At 44.6% G+C, this 25,467-nt stretch overlaps 1 protein-coding gene across 2 annotated transcripts in view; it reads right to left on the reverse strand.

Moving 5' to 3' along the window:
• LOC123770548 (methylthioribose-1-phosphate isomerase) overlaps positions 1-25,467 on the reverse strand; it is a 177,077-nt gene that overhangs the window by 105,454 nt on the left and 46,156 nt on the right. The gene's annotated exons all lie outside the window — the stretch shown is intronic.

Here is a 25,467-nt window from a genome sequence, read left to right on the forward strand (position 1 = left end):
CCTACCCTATTGCGGCTAAAATATGCCACCTACGATTTTTTTGTTATTTTTTCTGTGATCAGGGAACAAAAATGAACACTTCTATATGACAAAAGAATTTTTTTAATTTTTGTTTTTTTTTTGTTGCACCTGTGGGTGTGAATTCCATTTGGGCCCCTAGCGGTTTGAGGGTTAATATCCTGTCATCCCCACAGGCGCATGTCATTTTGAAAAAAAAAATATATATATTTTTTCTTCCTAACCTGTTAATTTGTGTTCACTGATCACGGGAAAAATAATAAAAAAATCGTAAGTGGCATATATTGCCCGCTATAGGGCGGGGAAGTCTGGCAAATTATAGGCGCTGACTCAGCGTGTGTCCCAGGCAGTCTGTTGCTCGCAAGTTGTCAGGCCGGAGTTGCCACAAAGAGATAATTACCGAATTATTTCAATGTGTCTGATTGATTTTTCATACTTTTTTTGCTGTAATATTATTCAATAGTGTGTAGTTTGATATATTTAGATAATAAAATGAGTGAATCATTGCTGTACTCAAAAATATGGTGTGCATATTGTTGATTCAATTATGTTCATCAATCAGTGAACAAATACTTTGTCGGTTATTACATTATAAGCACAGGTTATATATAAATATCTGCATGTTTTGTTCACTATAACGAACCACTAAGTAGCTATTATGAGTCAAAAAGTAATGAGGAGTGACCGCCGTTTACCAGCCAGCCACTCCCGCCCTCCCTCCAGTCAACTGACTCACCCACATTCTCCTTCCCACAATAATGTTTTTGCTATAATTCACTATATACAGACGTTATATATAAGTATCTACATGTTTTGTTCACCATAACTGTACATCTAAGCTTGTATGGTCAGTAAAGGCACAGATGTGGCTACTCACACAGTCAGCTGATCGGCGGCCGCCCTCAAGGCCAGACGCACTAATATTTCTCCTCCAACAATACTGTGTGGTGTTATTACGCTATATACAGACATTATATATAAATATCTACCTGTTTTATTCACCATACTTGTACAAATAAACTGGTATGGTGCCCAAAGAGCATCGTGGTAACCAGTAAACAACACCGCCGTCTGCACGATGGCGTCGTGCAGACGACGCCTCCGCCCTCACCAAAATGGCGGCTCCAAACCTTCTCTTGCTGTTTATACCCTCTATACACATGTTATATATAAGTATCTACATTTGTGTTCACCATAGCGAACCACTAAGCTGGTATGCTGAGTGCAGTCAATAAAAAGTGGCCACACATAGTCAAAAGACATCGCCACCACCCTCCCTCCATGGCGCACAGTGCTAAATATCACCACAATCCTGCTATTATCAGAACCCTGGTCAGTTTTATCACAGTCAGGGGTCTTCTGTAATATTATCATCGCTACATAATAGCATGAACAAGTATAATTTGGCATTTTTAGGCGATGCTGTGGTCACAAGCTGAACAGCAGTGCTGTTAGCTCATGCTGCGTGCGTCAGGCTTGGTTGCTCACTCAATACTGAGGCCAATAACACCCGGGAGTTTGGCCCACGATTTTTTTTAAAATGGCGTCTGTTTACAAGAGCCCTGATGAAGGTGTGGTGAACCCCGTGTATCCGTGGGCTGTTTAAATCTTGCATAGTACTCCAACACATCATATGACGTGATGCGCAGTTGACTGGAACAACGTCCAGCACGTCATATGACGTGATGCGCACTTTAAGGGTTAATGGAAAATTTTTCAAACAAACATTTGGAATGGCGATGGGCAATCCTCTTTCCCCAGTTTTGAGCAATTTGCATATGGAATTCTTTGAAAGAAAAATCTTATCCAGGATTATCCCTGCTAATGTTGTTTGGTTTAAGTATGTTGATGATATTTTGTGCTTATGGCCGTGTGACAAAGACCAGATAGTTTTTCTTAATGAACTTAATTCTTTGGTACCTTCAATAAAATTCCCTTGTGAGACTGAGGAGAAAGGTACTCTTCCGTTTTTGGACATTATGATTCATAGAGTAACTAGAAAGTTCAAATTTAATGTGTATAGGAAACCTACCAATGTGGGGTCGTATGTTCATTTTTATTCCAATCATAGTAAAGTTAAACAGGCAGTATTTTCAGGAATGTTTCTACGAGCTTTGAGGGTATGCAGCCCTGAGTTTTTTGATGAAGAGATTGCTAAAATATATGAAACTGGGAAGAGTTTACAATATCCCAAGAGGTTTTTGGATTTCTCGTTTGAACAAGCCAAGTGTACGTTTTATAATCACGGCCCCAAGGAGAAACCAGAAATTATTAACTCATTGGTGGTACCTTATGCGAGTGGGCTTGAAAAACTGTGTCTGATTTTTAAGAAACTTAATATAAATTTGGTGTTCACTAATAGTGTAATAGTGAATAGTGATAGTGAATAGTAATAGTGAACACTAATTTGGTGTTCACTAATATTTTTATACCAGACCGAAAGAGAATTCAAAGGGAGGAGCATGGAGAGTGTATGGAACTGGATGCCAGATCCACTTGCATTCCAGAATTACAGATAGAATTACACACCGAAAGGGAACTACAACTACGACAGGCAACTGCCCTACAACAATCAGTACTGGTCAGAACAAACGCAATATGTCCACGCATAATGGGCGTGCCGAAAAAGTCTCCCATTCAAACTATCACTAACAGAGTAACCTCATTCATCTTTGCCAACATACAAGGACTGAAAACAAGAACAAACAACAAAGTACAGTTCATAAATGGCCTCCTCACGGAGTCAAATGCAGTATTTGGAGCTTTCACAGAAACCCATACAGGGGAATTGTTGGACAGTGAGATCTGGATTCCAGGATATAACCTATACAGGTGTGATAGGAAAATTAGGTCACATGGAGGAATGGGTCTGTATATTAGGGAAGACCTTGTATGCTCGGAGCTCCTAAACGTTACAAATGAGGTGGTAGAGGTACTGGGATTAAAAATAGAGAAAATAAATTTAGTGATTATTCTAATATACAAACCGCCAGATGCAACGGCTGAGGAATTCACAAAACAGATAAACAAAATAAAGAATAGCCTTGATAATTTGGAGAACCCGATACCTGATATTATCTTCCTAGGTGACTTCAACTTGCCTAGTCTCGGGTGGAAAATAGCAAACAATAATATTATACCAGGAAATCTATCAGGACCTAACCAACCACAGATTAGAGAACTACTTAGATTCTGTGACAAATTTTCACTCAATCAGCAGATATCGAAGCCAACGAGAAATGAAAATATTCTAGATCTGGTCTTTACGAACAATGAAGACATTATCAGAGACATTACGATATTAGATACCACATACTCAGATCACAAGCTCATTGAAGTGCAAACGACCATCAATACTCAGAATAGACCTAAAACGTTGATAAAGCGAGAGGGGCTATTCAGTAAATTCAATTTTAATAATAAAAGGATAGACTGGGAGATAATAAACAGGGAACTTCCAAACATTCCATGGGAAACTGTTCTAAGTAATACAAGTCCTACAGAAGGAATATAAAAACTGACTTCAGAAGCGTATAAAGTCTGTTTGAAACAAGTTCCTTTGAGGAAAGCCAGAAAGAGATCCAACGTAGAAAGAGAACGCAGACGACACTATAAACGCAGGAAAAAAATAACGGAACTGCTTATACAGACACGAATTTCCCGTCAAAAAAGGAATAATTTAAATAGGGAGATTGAAGAAATCGAGCGGAAATTGAAACACTCATATGAAACTGAAGAAAGGCAGTTAGAACAGAAAGCAATTCAGGAAATAATGAAAAATCCAAAATATTTCTTCACATATGCGAAATCAAAAGCAAAAACCACTGCCAGTATTGGACCTATACGTACAAGTGAAGGTTCATACACGGAGGATGACAAAGAAATTAGTGAAATCCTGAAAAAGCAGTATGAGGAAATGTTTAGCACTCCAATAAACAACATGAAAGTGGAAGATCCAGACAATTTCTTTATGCGGGATATTCAAACCCCTGTAAATATAACCGATATCAACACGAGCGCACTAAATTTTAAAAGAGAAATTGAAAACATGCCCATGCACTCGGCCCCAGGTCCAGACTCATGGAATTCAATATTTATAAAGAAATGCAAAGTGCCGGTAGTGTAACAAACTAGGCTGTTGTAAGAATTATCCAGAGTGGTTTATCGACAAAAGAGAATGGGAAGCTGAGCCGCATGGTGACCTGACCCCCAGGGGAATTCACGGTGGAAATAACCGACGCTTTGTTCATATCTGCGTATAATGAATCATCCTATAGTATTCAGTAATTTAGAGAAAATTAGCCTTTATTCATTTTGCATTAAAATTGTATTGTATAATAGTACTGGATACAATATCAAGAGTATTCTAATTATTGAGTTTAAGTCACCATCAGTGACGTCACGAATCAGATCTAACTTTTAAAGCGGAGTGACCGGCGGTCATAGGTCATCAGGGGTTGACAGGTCTACTATTTCTCAAAGTTTTAATAACCATTTTTGTGATCGGGAACAGCTCTGCCGTTAGATGTTTGTAATTTAATTCAGTAAAATAATTCAACCAGTCTGGATCAATTAAGTACAACAGAGTTTAATTGTTATAACTTAACCTTGCTAAAGTAACTGGGTAAGCGATGCGGAAGGATACAATGTTCTGTCTGGGGTAGTCCAGACAAGAGAGAGATCAGTGTGAAAACGGGAGCAGCTGGGATAAGAGGTCAAACATCTTACCTCTCCCCAAGACCAGCCAAAACATCTAGCTGGTCGCCCAAGGTATAGTTGCTATTGTTAATTATAGAAATAGTCTTCTCATTTGCCACTCAGGTCAAGTAGGGAGTGTTAAAGTGATAGGGAGTGAACACATTTAGATTTTGTTTTAGTTTTCTTTTAATAAATTAAATTTGTTATTAATTTGCATTTTATTGTTTCCATGTGTTTTATGTGTATACTTGTCCTGGTCACGTGGTCCACACGAGGCAGAGTTGCATTGGGCGCCGATTCTAACATCGAATCGGAATTATCATTACCGTGTAATTTATTCCACACTCAAGGTCATCGTTTATAGTAGGGATCAAGCCCCAAGGTTGATTAATTAGCGTGATCGATCCAGACCTCGATCATTGCTCTTGTATTACTGGTCTGGTGGTGGCAGCAGAGGTGACTCTAGGGTTTTGTTCAGAGCTTAGGTCACGTCATACTGGGTGTAGAATCCTAAGTCGGTCAATCGTCTTAGGACCACGTGGCGTGGAGTTGGCTTTGTTAAAAGTTTTGGAGTCCCTTGGTTTAGAAATAAAAGCAAGAATACGGGTAGAGGGAGTAGAAGGAAGAAAAGAGAGAGGAACTCAAACCCGTGTTACAGTAGCACAGGCACTCAGTATAGTGTGGAGGAAGAGCTTGGACACGGGGAAGATACCAGATGCACTTAAAGTAGCAGACATAGCCCCTCTACACAAGGGAGGGAGCAAAGCATTGGCAAATAATTATAGACCACTTGCACTAACATCGCACATCATAAAAGTATTTGAGAGAGTGATTATGAGTCAGGTCACCAATTTCATGGAGACCAATGACCTTCACAACCCAGGCCAACATGGATTTCGAGCGGGAAGATCGTGCCTCTCACAGCTACTTGAGCACTACGACAGTCACTGAGGCATTAGAAGAAAAACAGAATGCTGATGTGATATACACGGACTTCGCAAAGGCTTCGATAAATGTGACCATGGCGTGATAGCACACAAAATGAAGTCAATGGGAATAACCGGTAAAGTAGGACGCTGGATACTCAGTTTTCTGTCAAACAGGACTCAGCGAGTAACAGTCAACCATATAAAATCTAGTCCAAGTGCAGTTAAAAGCTCTGTACCTCAGGGTACAGTCCTTGCACCGCTGCTTTTCCTTATTCTCATATCAGATATAGACAAAAATACAAGTCACAGCTTCGTATCATCCTTTGCAGATGACACAAAAATCAGTATGAAAATTATCTCGGCTGAAGACGTTGAAAAACTTCAAGCTGATATTAATAAAGTTTTCGACTGGGCATCAGAAAATAACATGATGTTTAACCCTTAACATGCTCGGGGTCTAATATCCTGCCATCCGCACAGGCGCATGTCATTTTGAAAAAAAAAAAAAATTTTTTTTTTTTGCTAATCTGTTAAGTTCTGTTCACTGATCACAGGAAAAATAAAAAAAAATTCTGTGGTACTTACTTTTGTTGCAATAGAGCCGAGAAGCTCTGTGATGACGTCACAATCTGCATGTTCGCTCATGCAGTACACGCCCGGGAGGTGTTGCGCGCGGTCCTCAAACAGCCAGAGTTGCCACAAATATATTTTCGCGCTATTTATTTACAATGTCTAAGCGCATTTTATCTAATTTTTTTTCACTAATTGTGTTTCAAATACTGTTTGAACATATTTTGTATCAATAATTGTTGCATATTTGAGTATACACAGGCGCACACAAATGTTTTCAATTACGGCAATATAATATGTCATTACAGTCTATTATATTGTATGTTCTGCTTATATTTGTATATATTTACACACACGCTATCTGCTTATATGTTTACATATTTACACACTCGCACACGCTATACACACTTTGAAGCACACTTAGAAGATTTCTAGACTGTGGTAGTCATTGAAGCAGTCGACAGCACATAATGGGATACCACACATTTCACACCATGTTTGCACAAGCTTCCGTTTCTTGTCTCTACGTGTCGTTGTTTTACACACCAAGCAATCACGTTGGGCTATTGCACGCTTCACACCAGGTGGCAAATACTTAAGTTTGTGTGCTAGGAAGCCTTCAGTGTGAGCGAGGCGTGGAGTACCAGCATGCTGCAACAGTGGGTTTATGATGGGCCGCTGAATACCTGGGACATCTTTTGCAAACTTTCCTAATAACTGTATTGCAGCATCAAATACAAAGTCACGGAAAGTGGGCTTACGTCCAGTTCTCACAAGGTACATGTTGAAACAGTTCAGCATGCTCATGTCCACAAGATGGAAGAACACTTTTTTCGTCCACCTACATGTCTTCCGCACACACTCTGCAGTGCCAATCATCATGTCTGATTTATCAATCAACCGCATGTTGATATTATAGTCTAAAACACAGTCTGGCTTATATAGTGGTGCGTTTGTTTTATGGCTCACTTTCCCACTGTTCACCATTGTTCCATCATGAATTGTTGTCAACAAGTTCACCTCTCTTTTGTCTTTCTACCGAACTGACAGAATGTTATCACTTTTCCTTCTCTGACACTCACCAACTGCAATGTCGTTGTCAAACACAGGCATTTCCCTTCGTTGTGGCTTTACTGTACCAACCAATCCGGTTCTATTTTCTAGCAAGAACCGAGCTAGCAAGGGACTTGTATAGTAATTATCTGTGTATAAAATGTGTCCCTTGTTCATCCACGGAGCCATGATGGTCTTCACTACACTCCCCGAGAATCCATGTTCGTCGTTACCGGGAATGTCTACATCACTAGCCGAGTACAGAATCATGTGTAACACGTATCCTGTCTCACAATCACAAAGAACAAAAAATTTCAGGCCAAATCGGTTTCGTTTTGAGGGAATGTACTGTTTGAATGGAACACGTCCCTTGAAAAGTATGAGAGATTCATCAACCACCAGCTTCTGTGCTGGTACGTAAAAATCTCTGAATTTTCCAATAACATCGTTCATGTAGTGCCTCACTCGCCACAGTCTATCATCAGGTGTTCGGTCCTGAACACTTCCAAAATGTAGACACCTGAGGAGTATCTGAAACCTGTCTCGTGACATATATTTCCCGAATAAAGGTGTTGGTATTGTCTTGTCCTTGCTCCAATAGTCATTTAATGCATGTTTGTGACAGTGCTTCATCAACAAACAGAGTGCCAAAAACACATACATTTCCGCCACTGTGGTATTTTTCCAACGCTGCAGTCGTGAAAATTCTGTGATTTCCCTCTCAATCAGGTAAGCAGCATGCAGGTTCGTTTGGTGTACAATGTATTCCATGAGTGGTTCATCATAGAATGCTGTAAAATATTCCATCTCAGCCATGTCCTCACCTTGATTAGGGAAAAGGTTTGTAATCCCTACATCTTTATCGTCAAAGTGAGGAATATTAGGAATAAAATCGTCACCATCACTCCACTCAAGTACACCAGGCGTCCTGCGAGATGCAGAGGAAAGACGGCGAGGAAGCGATGCATACCGGCAACCAGGAGCTGAATACCGTCTGCGAGAAGCACGGCGGCTACGTGCACGTGAGGTGGGTGCACGTGAGGTGGGTGCACGTGAGGTGGGTGCACGTGAGGTGGATGCACGTGAACACGAGGGTCTTGGTCCCTCATGTGGTGCCATGCGGTGGCGCTTGGCCGGGCGAGATGCTGCTGACGCGACAATTTCTCGCCCAGTTACACCACTGGTACCAGCCACAGGCTCAATAAAACTTTGATCTGAGTCACTAAACCCAGAAAAGGAGTCACCTCCCTCTGACTCGTCACCCTCAAACAGATTATATCCACAGGAACTGTGAGGTCGTGGTAGAATTGGGGTAGAAACTGGGCGAGGAGGCATCGGTGAGCGTATAGGCCTCGCCATGGCATGGCGGTCATTCTCACTTTCACTGCTGCTGCTACTATCACCCGACAACTGTGTATAATCCTCATCGTTGTCTGAATCGTCAAACACACTTTCTTCACCTTCAGAGAATAATTCGTGGGCTATTTGCTCTGGGGTGAGGGACTGAGTGGTGCGTGCCCGTGAGGCGTTTGACCGTGCGCTCGCCATGGTGACTCTCGCTAAACTGAGGCCTCCCATGCCTTCGGATCGTGAGCGGGATTTTTTTTCAAAATGGCCACTGTTTACTAGAGCCCCTGGGCAGCGTATGGGACCCCCAGCTACACCGCGGGCCATTCAAATCGTGCGCGGTACCCATACACTTCATATGAAGTGAAGCGCAGTTGACTGGTAAAACGATTTACACTTCATATGAAGTGATGCGCACTTTAAGGGTTAACAGTGATAAATTCCAGGTACTTAGGTACGGTAAAAATGAGGACCTTAAACATAATACAGAGTACAAAACACAATCAAATGTACCCATAGTAGGAAAACAGCATGTAAAGGATTTGGGAATAATAATGTCTGACGACCTAACATTTAAGGAGCATAACCAAGCAAATATTGCAACTGCCAGAAAAATGATAGGATGGATTACGAGAACTTTCAAATCCAGGGATCCCATCACAATGGTTATACTCTTCAAGTCACTTGTGTTGTCCCGTCTTGAGTACTGCTCAGTACTCAATTCCCCCTTCAGAGCAGGAGAGATTGCTGAAATAGAGGGAATACAGAGAACATATACGGCACACATAGACGCAATAAGCACCTAAATTATTGGGATCGTCTCAAAGCCCTCCAAATGTACTCACTAGAAAGAAGACGAGAGATATCAAATAATACACACCTGGAAGATACTGGAGGGCCAAGTACCAAATCTACACAGTAAAATAACAACGTACTGGAGTGAACGATATGGAAGAAAATGCAGAATTTTTGCTCCAGTGAAGAACAGAGGTGCCATAGGCACAATCAGAGAACACTGTATAAACATCAGAGGTCCGCGGTTGTTCAACGTCCTCCCAGCAAGCATAAGAAATATTGCCGGAACAACCGGGCTGTGGTGGGTATGTGGGCCTGCGGGCCGCTCCAAGCAACAGCCTAGTGGATCAAACTCTCACAAGTCAAGCCTGGCCTTGGGCCAGGCTTGGGGAGTAGAAGAACTCCCAGAACCCCATCAACCAGGTATAGTACGATCAAATCCAATTTAATTAAAAAACTCCCCTGATACAGCAGGTTGTGTGTATTCGATTCCCTGCAATGATTGTGATTTTGTGTACCTTGGACAAACAGGAAAGTCCTTACAATTGCGGTTGTCACAACATGCTTATAGTATTAGAACTGCCCAAATGTCTAATGCATTGTATCTGCACACGAGTTTATGCGATCACAATATTAACTGAATGGGGCGAAAAGCATTACCAATTGTGGTTGTTTTGTGGAACAGAATTTGATTGAGTCTGCTCTAATCAGTCAGTGTCCAAATTTTCTTAATGTTAGTATGGGTATGTACAAACTAGATCCATTTTTAAGTTATAATATTGCACAACAGTTTAAGAAAAAACTCTGATAGAGAAGCTTACAATGTCTCATTACAAATTTATATTCATATATTGTGTGTTCATGAGGGTTTTCTTTAATCTTTATTCCTTATTCTCTGACCACTTAATCCTCTTTGACCATTCTAAGCTAAGCTATACCTGTTTCTGGTTAATTCTTTCCCTAGAGATGGGTGGTCAGGTTCCAGGTGTCGGCCGGTATCCTCTCTCTCTCTTCCCTTAGTCAGTCTGGTGTTGAAAAAGGCTTTAACAGGCGGAAACGTTCACTTTCTTTCATATCTCTCTGTGGATTTTCCGCATACATGCATGCATGCATGCATGCATGCATTTATGCATACATACACACATACATACACACATACATACATACATACATACATAATACATATAACTATACACATAATGTACCCGCATGTTTGATAATATAAATGAATATATCCATAATACAATTTTACCTAAATTATTATTTCATGTCCTTAGTCAGGACTCGGCAAATAACATGTGTCGCAACTGACAATAGGTCATGCTGAAAAAGACGCCTGATTAAGTCGTGATAAACCACATTAAGATAACTTCAAATAAATATAAGCTAAAGCAAACCTAGAGAACAAACTTATTTAAATGTGTTGGGTTTTCCGAAACAACAGTTCGATCCTAACGAAATTGCATGCACAGGCGTATCAGCATGAGCTACTAGTACCGATGTTCAGCTTGTGACCACAGCATCGCCTAACACTTACATCGCACAAAACATACATGTATGAACTTTGAGTCAGTTTCTCAAACTTTATCAAACACTTAATTTTTTTGTGTATAATCTACTAGCAAATGCTCCAACTGTCTAAATGTTCACCAACGTAACTTGAAAAACAAGAAAATAAATAATAAATCTAAAATTGAATATTGAAAACTTCAGATTTTGATATATATGCTACAGAAATATATAATATCACCTCTTGTTCATTTGGTGTTATTATGTTCTCAGAATAGCATATATCTTCATTTTCATAAATTTAGAATATAGGATTTCAGTATAGTTGATTGTAAAAAAACCAGCGTTGAATGTAATGAAACGCCATTTTCTGGGTGAGACCTGGAGGCTCCCCGGAGCTTTACCAGGCTGATATGCTAATGTCAGACTTTGGCATCAGTTATGTGTATGGAGTTCTAGGGCCTACCGGGGACCACGGCCAGAACCTGGCCCCCTCAGAGAGGCAAGGGGAGCAATGGCCTATAGACACCCCCGTGTGGTTGGAAGCATTCTATGTCTGCCATCGACCGGGTCAAGCATCCAGAAAGGTAAGCATTCCAAAACAAACCCCTATTCTGGTGAAAATTGCTACCTAAAGCTGAACTAGTGGATAGAACTCCTCAACAGAAAACAAGCAAACTAGTATGACGTCATACATCACCGCGCCGCTGTCTGCGCAGCTCCCCCCTCCCCGGGAGGGGCAAGGGGGAGCCCCAGATCTCCCACGCTGGCTATACACCCATCAGTTCTGAGGCTGGATGTCAAAACACGCGAAAAACCGCCGACCGGAGGGAGGGAGGGAGGGTTGCCGGGGAGCCTCCGGGTCTCACCCAGAAAATGGCGTTTCATTACATTCAACGCTGGTTTTCTAATCCCATCGGCTCCCCGGAGCTAACTACCCACAGAGGAAGGTCAAACGGACGGAACCGGGAGGCGGACACCACGCACCCCCCACGGAAGCGAGACAACCGGCAGCAAACGCCAACCCAAGGCGTCACAGCCCCGAAAAGTCCCGGGAACAACACGAGAACAATGAGCAGCAAGGCCCCCGTACGATCACCAAAAATCCAAGCCCGAAAGATCGCAAGGACACGTCGCCTAGACGGCAGCGAGAGCAGCGAATCCACGAACGCCGTGGGCATGGGGGAAGAACACAGGCAGCTTAGTTGCAAGAATCACGGCTGACAACCCGGGACACGATCACCCGCGAACCGGGAAGAACAGAACCGGATCAACGCAAAACGCGCACTGGACCCAAACGCCGTGGCACGCGAACAACAGCGGAGGGCCGCCACAGAACGCAAAACACGACACCCCCCGGCCCGACCAACGAAGCACCAACAAACCCTGGACCCCTCCAGAATGCAGCAGTCCCACCCCGTGCCAGAAAAGATGGAGACTGCTGCCACCGAACAACCAAAATGCTAAAACCGAAGGAGCAAGAAAACTCAGCGACCCGACCCCCAGAGGCACTTGCCAAAAGGAAAGAGCCGACGAAAAAACACCCCGGAACCAACCAACCAACCAACCGAGGAGAAGACAGAGCACGCTGACCAGAGACCAGGATGGTGCAAGCAGCGCACGAACAGGCTGGAGGTGAAACGACGCACGAGACAGCTTACTAACGGTGCAGAAGCAACACCAAGACCGAAAGCAAGCCAAAGCGGCTCCGCCAGCGCCGCACGAAAAGAGGCGACAGTATGTGGCAAGACGACGGCCCCCAACCCCCACCAGAAAACCAAGCCGAGAGTAAACCAAGCTAACAAGAGTAAACACCTAAGAAGGGACAGGAAAAGGAAGGACCGCCAAAATACCCCATATTGCCGCCAAGAGAAGCACGCAGGTGGGACACCTACCACGAAGCCACCTGACCACCAACCGGAGGCAAGACTGCGAGGCAGAACATAAGCAGCCCCGACAAGGCCCCTCCGAGCCCAGGAAAAAGGCGGAGCCGCGGGAAGATCTCGAGTGCGACCACCGAAACCCAGGCGGCACAAGGAGATGGAACGTCTGCCGAACAGAAAAACTCCCCAAAGCAAGCAAGCCCGCCAGGAGTTCAGAAACGACGGGTCCGACGCGAGACATCGCAAGACCCCAAAAAACCAACCGGCAGGGCAAGCTAGGAAACCAAAAAAGGCGGAAGGGTTGCCGACAGAACAGTACCCGAACCAAGAGGTACGAACAACTGCCATAGACCGAGACAAAGAAGCACACCACAGGACACAGGCTGAAAAAACGCTCAAGAAGCCCAGGAACACACGCAGAACACCCCTGCTGCAGAGGAGGCAGGAAGAAGAGCAGAAGCACAAAAACCCCAGGAAAACAGCAGCAAAGTGCCACACCACAACCGGACACAGGAACAAGGACACGCCACCGCGAAACACGGTACCAATGCAAACGTGCAGTAGCAGCAACAAGCACCACCACAACATTCAACATGTAAATAGCAACTCGCTTCTGCAAAGGCAGAGAACGGAGCAGGCAGACCCCAGACAGGGCCAGCAGAGACACGACGAAACCCAGCAGGCCCAGAAACCTGCACACCAGGCGACCGACGGCGGAGAAACCCCGCTCGATACCTGCTGCATGGGGTACTGGGAGCTCATTTACACCCCAAGCCCGGCCTGAGGCCAGGCTAGACCAGCCAGAGGGTGGCCCACCAGGCAGCTGCATGGAGCGGCTCGCAGGCCCACATACCCCCACAACCAGGATGGGCCGAAACTTCTATTCGAAAACAGGCTAGTGTGCCCCGGAAGTCCACGGACATACCAGCAATAAGGCTTATGCTCGCAAGTAGGTCGTGTAACAACCGCAGACCTCTGATGGTAATACAGTGTTCCCCAATTGTGCATATAGCACCACTGCACACCACTGGTACTATCCCGCAAGTTCTACCAGATAGGCGGGACCCAAGAGCCAGAGCTCAAACCCTGCAAGCACAGCCAGGAGCCTTACCAGGTGAGTACAGAACCAACCCCACAACCCCCACACCACACATTTTGATTCAAAAGGTGACACCCCTAGGGTCAACACTTGCAGCAGAGGAGCTCCAGCATATTTCAACAATCCTAAGTATTGTAGTACAGGTTGATGGTAGTGAGTGGTGTCCCAGAGAACATAAAGGTATAGTGCTCTTGAAAAATAGGTGAGATAACAGGAAAGTGCTAAGGGAAGTGAAAAATCGGATGAGAAAAAGTTGCCCTAGTGTTTACAGTGCAGAGAAGAACATTCAAGATGGCCACTGGCAAGGGGAAAAACAAAACAGAGCTTGATTTTGAGGGATTCAATGAAGAAAGCATTGATATTAGTAGTCTACATAACAAGTTGGTAAATTTAGATACTATAGTGAACTCTCATGTAGAAATAATTAGTAAATTGAAAGAAAGTAATGACCATTTGAATAGCAAAGTTTTATGTCTTGAGGGTTTAGTGAAAGACTTGCGCAAGGATAAGAATCAATTGGAAACAAATTGCAAAGCCATGGAAGAAGAAAATAAACTCTTAAAAATAGCTTTGGAAGAAGTTAAAGTAAATTTAAACATAAATGACTACAATAGGTTAGGCAAGGAAATTCAACAGGAGAAACAGCTTTTGTCAGCACAGATGGAGGAAGTTACACAGGGAATAGAACAGTGCAAGATATGCAACTCACTTATGCACAAGTGGCCAAGGAGAAGAAAAAAATAGAAGAAGCAGTAAAGGAAGTCAAACACTGCAGCAACCAAGATAAAACAAACATTAGGCTAGAAGTGAGGAAAGAATTGGCATCTAACCCGAAGTTGGTGCAAAACACAGTTGATCGGAGTAAGTCCCTGATCATTTTTGGCTGCAAAGAAAAGGCGATAACATCTAGGTCAGAAAGAGCTGCAGAAGAAGCTAAAGTAGTAGATAAAATTGTTGGCCTCGTGGAAGGTCTTACAAACAGAGAGAATGTGTGCGAATACAGGAGAATAGGCAGGTACGTAAAAGGGAAAGATCGACCTTTGAGGATCACCCTAAACGGTGCCAAACAGATGGAAGAAGTACTAAGGAATGCTAGAAAATTGCAAAGGGATGAGGATGGGAAAGGGTGGTCGTTAAGACGAGATCTTTCAAAAGAAGATAGAGAGAAGCTGAAACTGAACCTCGCCGAGGCAAAACATTTAAATGAGAGCAGGAATGAAGAAGAAATAAATTTTTTTTTCTACAAAGTGATAGGGGTAGGCAAACCAGTAAAGTGGTACATAAAGGCAAACCAACAAAATCAATAGAGAGAGGGGGAGTGAAGAATAAGGAGAGGGGGAACAAGTTCCTGAAGATTGCATACACCAACATAGATGGAGTGAGATCGAAGATACTGGAGTTAAGTGATGTAATACAGCTGCAGACACCAGACATTGTTGCACTCACGGAGACAAAACTTGAAGATGTAATTTTAAATGAGGTCATATTCCCAAGGGGCTACTCAATTTGGAGACGGAACAGAAAAATTAGGAAAGGCGGTGGCGTTGCTGTGCTGGTAAAAGAACACCTAAAGGTGAACGAAATAATGACTGCCAATCCACAAGAAGTTGACATAATAGCACTAGAGATCTGCTATGAGGATGATAAACTAATGATGATAAATGCATATAGTCCACCGCCAAGCAGCACATGGTCAAAGGAGGAGCTAGATAGTAAACGTGAAGGTCTTATAACAATAATGAGAGAGATTATAGCGAGAGCGGATAACGATAGATCACGACTGTTGATAGTCGGTGACTTCAACTTGAAATCCATAGACTGGGAAGCATATGAAGCTAAAACAGAAGATTTTTGGACCTGTAAATTTGTAGACCTCATCCTGGAAACATTCTTGTATCAACATGTTAAACAAGCTACGAGGATGAGGGAAGGGGACGTTCCCTCCATGCTAGGTTTGATATTTACCAGGAAGGAGGAAGAGATATTTGACATTCAGTACCTTCCTCCCTTGGGTAAAAGTGACCATGTCTTTTTGGGAATAAAGTATGCAATGCGTTATAAGCTGGAAGAAAATAAGGAGGTTGAAGCAGTTGAAAAACCAGACTTCAGGAGAGGACATTATGGTGACCTTAGAAATTTTTTTAGTGAGTATAATTGGACAGACTTGATGCTAGGCAAGGAAGTGAATGAGATGTATGGCAAGTTTTGTGAAATATATGATAAAGGCACAAAAAAATTTATACCAAAACAGAGATGCAGAACTAGGAAACAGGATTGGTTCAATAGAAATTGCGAGAGGGCTAGAGACCGAAAGACACAAAAATGGAATCAATACAGGAAGAGGCCGAACCCCCAAACATACCAGCGATACAAAGATGCGAGAAACAACTACACGGCAGTGAGGAGAGAGGCAGAAAGAAATTTTGAAAAAGGGATTGCGGACAAATGTAAAACAGAACCAGGTCTATTCTATAAATTCATAAACAACAAATTGTAGGTAAAGGATAATATTCAGAGGTTGAAAATGGGAAATAGATTCACGGAAGATGAAAAGGAAATGTGTGAAACACTGAACGAAAAGTTCCAAAGTGTGTTTGTACAAAATGAAATCTTTAGGGAACCAGATACAATAAGAATTCCACAGAACAACATAGAGCGGATAGAGGTGTCTAGAGACGAAGTGGAAAAAATGCTCAAGGAGCTCGGTAAGAACAAAGCAGCTAGCCCAGATGGCGTTTCACCATGGGTTCTGAGAGAATGTGCATCTGAGCTCAGCATTCCACTTCACCTGATCTTTCAGGCATCCCTGTGTACAGGAATCGTAGCAGACGGGTGGAAACAGGCTAACATAGTTCCAATCTACAAAAGTGGCAGCAGGGAAGACCCCCTCAATTATAGACCTGTATCATTGACAAGTGTAATAGTGAAAGTATTGGAAAAACTAATCAAAACTAAATGGGTAGAACACCTAGAGAGAAATGATATAATATCAGACAGACAGTATGGTTTTCGATCTGGAAGATCCTGTGTATCGAATTTACTCAGTTTCTATGATCGAGCCACAGAGATATTACAGGAAAGAGATGGTTGGGTTGACTGCATCTATCTGGACCTAAAAAAGGCTTTCGACAGAGTTCCACATAAGAGGTTGTTCTGGAAACTGGAAAATATTGGAGGGGTGACAGGTAAGCTTCTATTATGGATGAAAAATTTTCTGACTGATAGAAAAATGAGGGCAGTAATCAGAGGCAATGTATCAGAATGGAGAAATGTCACAAGTGGAGTACCACAGGGTTCAGTTCTTGCACCAGTGATGTTTATTGTGTACATAAATGATCTACCAGTTGGTATACAGAATTATATGAACATGTTTGCTGATGATGCTAAGATAATAGGAAGGATAAGAAATTTAGATGACTGTCATGCCCTTCAAGAAGACCTGGACAAAATAAGTATATGGAGCACCACTTGGCAAATGGAATTTAATGTTAATAAATGTCATGTTATGGAATGTGGAATAGGAGAACATAGACCCCACACAACCTATATATTATGTGAGAAATCTTTAAAGAATTCTGATAAAGAAAGAGATCTAGGAGTGGTTCTAGATAGAAAACTATCACCTGAGGACCACATAAAGAATATTGTGCAAGGAGCCTATGCTATGCTTTCTAACTTCAGAATTGCATTTAAATACATGGATGGCGATATACTAAAGAAATTGTTCATGACTTTTGTTAGGCCAAAGCTAGAATATGCAGCTGTTGTGTGGTGCCCATATCTTAAGAAGCACATCAACAAGCTGGAAAAGGTGCAAAGACATGCTACTAAGTGGTTCCCAGAACTGAAGGGCAAGAGCTACGAGGAGAGGTTAGAAGCATTAAATATGCGAAAACTAGAAGACAGAAGAAAAAGAGGTGATATGATCACTACATACAAAATAGTAACAGGAATTGATAAAATCGACAGGGAAGACTTCCTGAGACCTGGAATTTCAAGAACAAGAGGTCATAGATTTAAACTAGCTAAACACAGATGCCGAAGAAATATAAGAAAATTCACCTTCGCAAATAGAGTGGTAGACGGTTGGAACAAGTTAAGTGAGAAGGTGGTGGAGGCCAAGACCGTCAGTAGTTTCAAAGCGTTATATGACAAAGAGTGCTGGGAAGACGGGACACCACGAGCGTAGCTCTCATCCTGTAACTACACTTAGGTAATTACACTTAGGTAATTACACATGAAAAAGGTGGGTCCCCTGAATGACTCTAGCATGGGTTGGACATGCACATGAGGGGGACAGGAAGGGTTGAAAAAAGGGACAGTCACTGGTGTGCCAACGGTCTCAGTCGTACAAAAATATACCTAAATAAAGACAGGTATATAAACAACACCGCATCAGCCCCCGGCCAAAAGACGCCAGACCACTCAGACCAAAACAAACTCCACAGCGCATGCGCATGACATGCAGGCCGAACCGCACAACCCTCTCTGCGGGAAGGCGCCAACCAGGACTACTGCACTAGAAAAGTAGCCAAAAGAGAAAGCAGGAACAATAAAACCGGCCAACGAAGCAAAGACAGAGCCCAAAAAGGAACCCAACCGGGCCACAAGCAGCCCAACAAAGCAACAAGTAGCCCAACAGGGCTACAAGTAGCCCAACCGGCCCACAAGTAGCCCAACCGGCCCACAAGTAGCCCAACCGGCCCACAAGTAGCCCAACCGGGCCACAAGTAGCCCAACCGGCCCACAAGTAGCCCAACCGGACCACAAGTAGCCCAACCGGGCCACAAGTAGCCCAACCGGGCCACAAGTAGCCCAAAACGGCGACAAGGACAAGGAGCCGACAGACGTTCCAATAATGTGGGAAGTAGCGAAAAACCTTTCCAAACCCTCGAGAACACAGAAGCCAACACTAGTCCCGAAGGCACACAAAGGCACAGGCGCACCCGAGATCAGAAGTAACGTAGAACCCCAAGAACGGGGAAACATGACGAAAACACCGTCCCAAAAAAGGGTGGGAGGAAACATCCACCCACAGGACGGAACCAACCGACTCAAAGGCCAAGGAACCGAGCCGGGAGAGGGGCCGATGCCCAACAGCACGTACGGCGAGTGGGGAGGAAAGACCCCACTCCGCGTAACCACAGGCCCCGGCTAGAGGGGGATAAAAACCCCCACAGGGTCCAACAGGGCCAAGGCCCACCCAAGTCAGCCCCTCCCCAGCCCCGGGAACCTACACAACAGGCCCCGGGGCCGAGCCGTTCCCCCAAAGCCCAGGCTGTACCAGAAAACCGGGGCAGCCGTGAAAACACTAAGGAAGGGAGCCCACTGGCAGACTCTTACAACACGACCTGAGGAACAGGCTCAAATGCCTCCGTCACTACCCCGGAAGGGGAATTCCCCGAGACTGCCCGAGTCTCAACACCATCAAAACCCCGCCCCGAACCTACAGACGGTAAGGAACCGGATGCAGGCAGGAAGGGTGATCCAGGGGGAAAGACAAGGGGGTGTGGATGAAACCGAAGCAACCAACACCCCCAAGTCCCAAAACGAACCAAAACGGGGCAGCCCCGGGGCACCCGGGGAGGAAACCACGAGAACGTTGCCACCACCAAGGCTCAAGTGCAACGTCCCTGCTGCCCGCACCAGCTTAGTCAACACAACTGGGTAACCGAGCCACAACGAGCAACCAAACTCGCAGGACTCCGAGTCGAAGGTGTCACCGACCCCACAGGCAGCAGACGGAGGCAAAACAGAGAGTCACCCAAAGACAAAGAGTGAGAGCAACCCTCAAACTCGCTGGAAGCGAGGGGGGGACTCTGGGGTCACATCCATCGGACCCGCGCGCCCCCAGGGGTTTCCCAGGGTCCAGAGCGTTTACTATAAGAGGACTCGCGCTCAGGTAATCCCAGGCAGGGTACTGCTAACCGGCACCCAAAACTACCAAACAACTTTCTAAGAGCTGAACCCCCGGGACGTGTACACTCACGGGGACCTAGCAGGGGGTACCACCAGAAAATACTCAGAACACAAGGGGCAAGAACGAAGGCAAATCCCCCACCAGGTAGATGAACAAAAAGAAAAAGAAAACCCCGCAAGAGGACAGCGTACCCAAGCGGAATAGAGCTGGCCGCCATGATTGGTAAAGACAAGCTGCACAGTACCCTGCGCCCCACCAGTGCAAAAACTGTCCCTTACTCTAAGGCGAACAAGGGAGACAGAACACCCGAGCACACAAAGACCGGCCGAAAACCAAGCAGTAAACGGCCTAGCAGGGGCAGGACCCAAGGAACTTGTGGAAGGTGACCCCAAGCCCCAAGGGCAGTACTTACAGGGCACCTAGGGAAGGGAACCCTAGGCGCATGCAGCCCGAGTACTGGAGAATCACTCCCGGCTCACACACCACCTAGAAAACAGACACCACACTCTAAGTACAGTGCTGAAACAACCACTGGAGCCGGAGCACATAACCGGTGGCTATAGCATCAGCCGAAGAACTGATGGGTGGATAGCCGGCGTGCGAGGTCTGGGGCTCCCCCTTGCCTCTCCCTGGGAGGGGGGAGCTGCGCAGACAGCGGCGCGGTGACGTATGACGTCATACTAGTTTGCTTGTTTTCTGTTGAAGAGTTCTATCCACTAGTTCGGCTTTAGGTAGCAATTTTCACCAGAATAGGGGTTTGTTTTGGAATGCTTACCTTTCTGGATGCTTGACCCGGTCGATGGCAGACATAGAATGCTTCCAACCACACGGGGGTTTCTATAGGCCATTGCTCCCCTTGCCTCTCTGACGGGGCCAGGTTCTGGCCATGGTCCCCGGTAGGCCCTAGAACTCCATACACATGACTGATGCCAAAGTCTGACATTAGCATATCAGCCTGGTAAAGCTCCGGGGAGCCGACGGGGCTCCCCCCAGAAAAGTTGTCAATATGGCATTTGAAATATGCACCAAATGCAGGCGATGAGTCACAATAACGTGGCTGAAGTATGTTGACCAGACCACACACTACAAATTGAAGGGACGACGACGTTTCGGTCCGTCCTCGACCATTCTCAAGTCGATTGTGATGGGGAGGTAGGGACAGGCATTAAATAGGCAAGAGAGAGCTGAGGAGGAAAGTCAGGTGTAGGGGATAGTAGTAATGAGAACTGCAGCAGGCCTATTGGCCCATACGAGGCAGCTCCTATTATAACCACCGAAGGAGAAGTAATAGGAATAAGAAGAGGATAGCAAGGGAGCGTAGGAGAAGACAAGGAACAGAAAAAGGGAGAAGAGAGAAAGAAAGGGAAAGAGAAAGAAAGAAATGGAAGGGGGAAAGCTTATGTTAAGTCACGTTTGTTAGAAAGATTAGAGCATTTGAGTGTATACTGTGAAAGGGAAGAGTCCACAGCAACAAAGCCAGGACTCAAGTTCATGTTGGGTACATTGTTAATAAGAGCCGATTCTACAAGACGGCGTCTGTGTAGAGTAGAGGCAGGAAAGATTATTTTGGAGGAAGACCAATCAATGGGATGATTAGAATCCCTCACATGGCAGAAGAGAGCATTGTTAGTGTCTGCAGACATAACACTTCTCTTGTGTTCTTTAAGTCTGTCATTCAGTGTACGGCCAGTTTCGCCAAAGTATTGGAGAGGACAAGATGAACAGGAAATAGAGTAGACACCAGCAGCATTAGAAGCAGGAGCAGTGTGAACTAGATTGCTACGAAGTGTGTTAGTTTGTCGAAAGGCGAGTTTAATGTCAAGAGGACGAAAGGTATTGGTAAAAGTTTTGAGTTCAGATATGAAGGGAAGGCATAGTACAGTGCTACTAGTGTTGGAAGCAGGTTTAGGATGAAAGAAATTTTGTTTAGCTTGAGAGTGGGCACAGTTGATGAAATGCAAAGGATAACCAAGGCGAGAGAATGATTTGTAGATAAAGGCAATTTCAGAATCAAGAAACTGAGGGTCGCTGATGCGTAGAGCGCGGAGGAAGAGAGAGACGAGGACACTTTTCTTAACAGAAAGAGGATGGTAGGAAAAGAAGTGAATGTACATGCCACTATGCATGGGTTTACGGTAAACAGAGAAAGAGAACCCAGACACAGAGCTGTGAACATGAACATCAAGAAAAGGAAGGAGGGAATTAGATTCCCACTCAACTTTGAAATGGATAGAAGGAGCCAGATTGTTAAGAGAGGCGAGGAAAGGCTGGAAAAGATTAAGGTCATGAGGCCATAAAGCAAAAATGTCATCAACATAGCGAAGCCAGAGAGAGGGACGAGTATCAATAGAAGGAAGAAGAACAGTTTCGAAGTATTCCATGTAGAAATTAGCAAGAACAGGGGAGAGAGGGGAACCCATAGCGACACCGAAAGTTTGAGTGTAATATTTACCGTTGAAAGAGAAAGAGTTAGATTCAACACAGAGTCTAATGAGATCGAGGAAAACGTCAGTGGGAAGTGGGAGAGGAAGGAGACCCTCTGACGCCTTCTGTCTGAGGAAAGAGAGAACGTCATCGAGCGGAACATTAGTGAACAGAGAGTCGACATCAAGACTAAGCATTTTACAAGAGGGTTGCAGGCACAGTCTTTCTATGAAGTCCTGAGAGTGACGAAGGTGGGCAGGGGAAAAAGTGCCAAGGTAAGGTGTCAGGGTTTTAGCGAGCCAGGAGGCAAGAGGATAGCTGACAGAGCCCCGTGAAGAAATGATAGGACGAAGAGGAACACCAGGTTTATGAGTCTTAGGAAGACCATAGAAATAAGGAAGAGAAGGGCAGATGACACGGAAACGTTTAATGAGATCAAAGTCAGGAGGGCAAAGACTAGAGAGCTGTCTTAGTTTGCGGTTAAAGGAAGTTTTGAGGCGATCCAAAGGGTTAGAAGTCAGAGGAGCATAAGTGTAAGAGTCAGAGAGCAAGACATCTGCTTTTCGGAGGTAGTCCTCATGGTCAAGGACAACCACCGAATTGCTTTTGTCTGAAGGAAGGATAAGAATAGAGTTGTTAGATTTCAGGGAGGCAAGGGCAAGCTGGAAGCGACGAGGAAGGTGGTTATTTTTAGAAAACAAGCTGTCAAGAACGGGGATAAGGGCCCCTCTAAAGAGGGGCCCTTATCCCCTCTTTAAAAATAAGGGATTAAAAAATAATCTTTCCTGCCTCTACTCTACACAGACGCCGTCTTGTAGAATCGGCTCTTATTAACAATGTACCCAACATGAACTTGAGTCCTGGCTTTGTTACTGTGGACTCTTCCCTTTCACAGTATATACTCAAATGCTCTAATCTTTCTAACAAACGTGACTTAACATAAGCTTTCCCCCTTCCATTTCTTTCTTTCTCTTTCCCTTTCTTTCTCTCTTCTCCCTTTTTCTGTTCCTTGTCTTCTCCTACACTCCCTTGATATCCTCTTCTTATTCCTATTACTTCTCCTTCGGTGGTTATAATAGAAGCTGCCTCGTATGGGCCAATAGGCCTGCTGCAGTTCTCATTACTACTATCCCCTACACCTGACTTTCCTCCTCAGCTCTCTCTTGCCTATTTAATGCCTGTCCCTACCTCCCCATCACAATCGACTTGAGAATGGTCCAGGACGGACCGAAACGTCGTCGTCCCTTCAATTTCTAGTGTGTGGTCTGGTCAATATGCACCAAATTTAGAAAAAAAACAGCGTTGAACGTAATGAAACGATATTTTCTGGGCGAGTCCCCGAGGCTCCCTGGAGCTATCCAGGCTGATATGTACATCCCTAACTTTGGCATCAGTGTGGATGGAGTTCTAGGACCAACCGGGGACCACAATCAGAACCTGGTCCCTTCAGAGAGGCACGAGGAGAAATGGCCCATAGAAATGCACATGTGATTTGGAGCATTCTCTATCTGCCATCGACCGGGACAGGCACCCAGAAAGGTAAGCACCCAAAACAAACAGCTATTCTGGTTAAAACGACTAAAATAGCCCACCTAGTGGACAGAACTCCCCAAATGAAAAACAAGCATACGAGCATGACCTCACACGAGCCGTGCCGCATGTATGCGAAGCTCCCCACTCACTGGGAGGGGAAAGGGGGAGCCCAAGACCCCCTTGCCAGCAATCCACCCACCAGTTCCGAGGCTGGATGTCAAAAACACCCAAAAACCGTCGATCAGAAGGGGGGAGGGTTGCCGGGGAGCCTCCAGGACTCTCCCAGAAAATGGCATTTCATTACATTCAACGCTGGTTTTCTGGGAGCAGAAAAGCCAGAAAAGTTCCCAGAAAAGTTCTCTGGGAGCCTCTTCGGCTCCCCAGAGCTACTTCACCAAAGACGAAAACTAGAGGGACTTACCCAGGAGGCAGTCGGTGCTCACATCTCAACTCAAAGTTGAGACAACAGGTCGCAACCGCCGACCAAAAGCAACACAGGCCTGATTAGGCCCAGGAACATTCACAAGGTAGCGTGTAGCCAGAACCCTGTTTGACCGCCAAAAACCCTGTGCCCAACTGTCAGCCCAGGACATGTTACCGAAGACGGCAGCAAGCGCAGCAAACTTACAAACATCATAGGCATATGGATAGACCACAGGCTGGCTTGCCCGAATAACCTTGAGGACGACCTGAGAGACCCGAACCCAAGAACAGGGAGGAAGGGAAACTGGATCAACCCAAAGTGCGTCCCCAGCCACAGAGACCTGTGGCGCGCAAATAACGGCGGAGAGCCTCAACTGGACACAACACATGATACATCCCTGGCCTGACCAAGCATCAACAACCCAAGAACCCCTCTGGAAAGCAGCAGTCTCATTCTTTGCCAGAAAAGAAGGAGACGGCTGCAAACGAACAAACTTATCACAATGACCAGAGAGCAGAAACCCCTGTGCCGGAGGAGAGCATGAAGCTCCACCACCCTACCCGCAGAGGCTAATGCCAACTAAAGAAGAGAGCTTTGGAAAACCATCCTGAACCGAAGAAGGCCATAACAAACCGAGGTGAAGACAGAAACGAGAGCACTCTGTCCAAAGACCAGAACTGTTCAGGCGGCGCATGAGCAGGCCGCAGGTGAAACAATGCCCAAGACAGCTTGCGAAAGTGAAAAAGTAATATCAATACCGAAAGCAAGTTGCAGCGGTTCCGCCAACACCACATGATATGAGGCGACAGTATTCAGCATAAGATGATGGTTGTTGGAAAGTTTCAACACTAATACATCCTTATTGTATCATAATACATCACCATTGCATACTAGGCATAGTGATCCTACTAATTGTAGTAAGTATTAACATAAATAAATATTTTCCTATCTGCGCATCATTTACCAAATTCTTCCCACATAAAGGGAAGTATTGTGTTAGATAATATCCAGCAGAGACAAAATTATTGTCAACATGCCAGAGAATTGAATAATATTCTCGCCCCTTTGTCAGTATTCTTTACAAGAATAAATACCTGATAATATAACAACTAGTGATCCAATAACAACGAGTTAACTAAAAGATCAATATATAACAGTTTATCTGTTATCTTAAACTAACATGGAGGAAACAAATTCTCTCCATTTCTTGTTTAATATGAACACTGTTCATATTTATTATTATTCAACGAGAATTTAAACAACAT

The sequence above is a fragment of the Procambarus clarkii genome, chromosome 46 (assembly GCF_040958095.1).
Source record: "Procambarus clarkii isolate CNS0578487 chromosome 46, FALCON_Pclarkii_2.0, whole genome shotgun sequence".
Taxonomy (NCBI): domain Eukaryota; kingdom Metazoa; phylum Arthropoda; class Malacostraca; order Decapoda; family Cambaridae; genus Procambarus; species Procambarus clarkii.